The following is a 3,072-nucleotide window of genomic DNA, read 5'->3' as shown; positions in this document are numbered from 1 at the left end:
TTTGTTTCTAGTATCAAAACCAACATATCTAGTATAGTGGCTTAGTGCTGCATTTGTTTTTGTTGAACAAACTTTTCAAATTAAGTTAATATAGTGTAAAAGTCAATATTTCGACATGTACGCACTGTTGGGGAAATTCCGGAAAATTCACGGGGTAAGGGAAAATTCTGAGTACTACGTTTTGTTTCTAGTATCAAAATCAACATATCTAGTATAGTGGCTTAGTGCTGCATTTGTTTTTGTTGAACAAACTTTTCAAATTAAGTTAATGTAGTGTAAAAGTCAATATTTCGACATGTACGCACTGTTGTGGAAATTCCGGGAAATTCACGGGGTAAGGGAAAATTCTGAGTACTACGTTTTGTTTCTAGTATCAAAAGCAACATATCTAGTATAGTGGCTTAGTGCTGCATTTGTTTTTGTTGAACAAACTTTTTAAATTGAGTTAATATAGTGAAAAATTCAATATTTCGACATGTACGCACTGTTGTGGAAATTCCGGAAAATTCACGGGGTAAGGGAAAATTCTGAGTACTACGTTTTGTTTCTAGTGTCAATACCAACATATCTAGTATAGTGGCTTAGTGCTGCATTTGTTTTTGTTGAACAAACTTTTCAAATTGAATTAATATAGTGAAAAATTCAATATTTCGACATGTACGCACTGTTGTGGAAATTCCGAAAAATTCACGGGGTAAGGGAAAATTCTGAGTACTACGTTTTGTTTCTAGTATCAAAACCAACATATCTAGTATAGTGGCTTAGTGCTGCATTTGTTTTTGTTGAACAAACTTTTCAAATTGAGTTAATATAGTGAAAAATTCAATATTTCGACATGTACGCACTGTTGTGGAAATTCCGGAAAATTCACGGGGTAAAGGAAAATTCTGAGTACTACGTTTTGTTTCTAGTATCAATACCAACATATCTAGTATAGTGGCTTAGTGCTGCATTTGTTTTTGTTGAACAAACTTTTCAAATTGAGTTAATATAGTGAAAAATTCAATATTTCGACATGTACGCGCTGTTGTGGAAATTCCGGAAAATTCACGGGGTAAGGGAAAATTCTGAGTACTACGTTTTGTTTCTAGTATCAAAACCAACATATCTAGTATAGTGGCTTAGTGCTGCATTTGTTTTTGTTGAACAAACTTTTCAAATTGAGTTAATATAGTGAAAAATTCAATATTTCGACATGTACGCACTGTTGTGGAAATTCCGGAAAATTCACGGGGTAAAGGAAAATTCTGAGTACTACGTTTTGTTTCTAGTATCAATACCAACATATCTAGTATAGTGGCTTAGTGCTGCATTTGTTTTTGTTGAACAAACTTTTCAAATTGAGTTAATATAGTGAAAAAGTCAATATTTCGACATGTACGCACTGTTGTGGAAATTCCGGAAAATTCACGGGGTAAAGGAAAATTCTGAGTACTACGTTTTGTTTCTAGTATCAAAACCAACATATCTAGTATAGTGGCTTAGTGCTGCATTTGTTTTTGTTGAACAAACTTTTCAAATTGAGTTAATATAGTGAAAAATTCAATATTTCGACATGTACGCGCTGTTGTGGAAATTCCGGAAAATTCACGGGGTAAGGGAAAATTCTGAGTACTACGTTTTGTTTCTAGTATCAAAATCAACATATCTAGTATAGTGGCTTAGTGCTGCATTTGTTTTTGTTGAACAAACTTTTCAAATTGAGTTAATATAGTGAAAAATTCAATATTTCGGAAAATTCACGGGGTAGGGGAAAATTCTGAGTACTACGTTTTGTTTCTAGTATCAATACCAACATATCTAGTATAGTGGCTTAGTGCTGCATTTGTTTTTGTTGAACAAACTTTTCAAATTGAGTTAATATAGTTAAAAATTCAATATTTCGACATGTACGCACTGTTGTGGAAATTCCGGAAAATTCACGGGGTAAAGGAAAATTCTGAGTACTACGTTTTGTTTCTAGTATCAATACCAACATATCTAGTATAGTGGCTTAGTGCTGCATTTGTTTTTGTTGAACAAACTTTTCAAATTGAGTTAATATAGTGAAAAATTCAATATTTCGACATGTACGCACTGTTGTGGAAATTCCGGAAAATTCACGGGGTAAGGGAAAATTCTGAGTACAACGTTTTGTTTCTAGTATCAAAACCAACATATCTAGTATAGTGGCTTAGTGCTGCATTTGTTTTTGTTGAACAAACTTTTCAAATTGAGTTAATATAGTGAAAAATTCAATATTTCGACATGTACGCACTGTTGTGGAAATTCCGGAAAATTCACGGGGTAAGGGAAAATTCTGAGCACAACGTCTTGTTTCTAGTATCAAAACCAACATATCTAGTATAGTGGCTTAGTGCTGCATTTGTTTTTGTTGAACAAACTTTTCAAATTGAGTTAATATAGTGAAAAATTCAATATTTCGACATGTACGCACTGTTGTGGAAATTCCGGAAAATTCACGGGGTAAGGGAAAATTCTGAGTACTACGTTTTGTTTCTAGTATCAATAACAACATATCTAGTATAGTGGCTTAGTGCTGCATTTGTTTTTATTGAACAAACTTTTCAAATTGAGTTAATATAGTGAAAAATTCAATATTTCGACATGTACGCACTGTTGTGGAAATTCCGGAAAATTCACGGGGTAAGGGAAAATTCTGAGTACTACGTTTTGTTTCTAGTATCAAAACCAACATATCTAGTATAGTGGCTTAGTGCTGCATTTGTTTTTGTTGAACGAACTTTTCAAATTGAGTTAATATAGTGAAAAATTCAATATTTCGACATGTACGCACTGTTGTGGAAATTCCGGAAAATTCACGGGGTAGGGGAAAATTCTGAGTACTACGTTTTGTTTCTAGTATCAATACCAACATATCTAGTATAGTGGCTTAGTGCTGCATTTGTTTTTATTGAACAAACTTTTCAAATTGAGTTAATATAGTGAAAAATTCAATATTTCGACATGTACGCACTGTTGTGGAAATTCCGGAAAATTCACGGGGTAAGGGAAAATTCTGAGTACTACGTTTTGTTTCTAGTATCAAAACCAACATATCTAGTATAGTGG

The sequence above is a fragment of the Uranotaenia lowii genome, chromosome 2 (genome assembly GCF_029784155.1).
Source record: "Uranotaenia lowii strain MFRU-FL chromosome 2, ASM2978415v1, whole genome shotgun sequence".
Taxonomy (NCBI): Eukaryota; Metazoa; Arthropoda; class Insecta; order Diptera; family Culicidae; genus Uranotaenia; species Uranotaenia lowii.
This window is presented reverse-complemented; position numbering follows the sequence as displayed.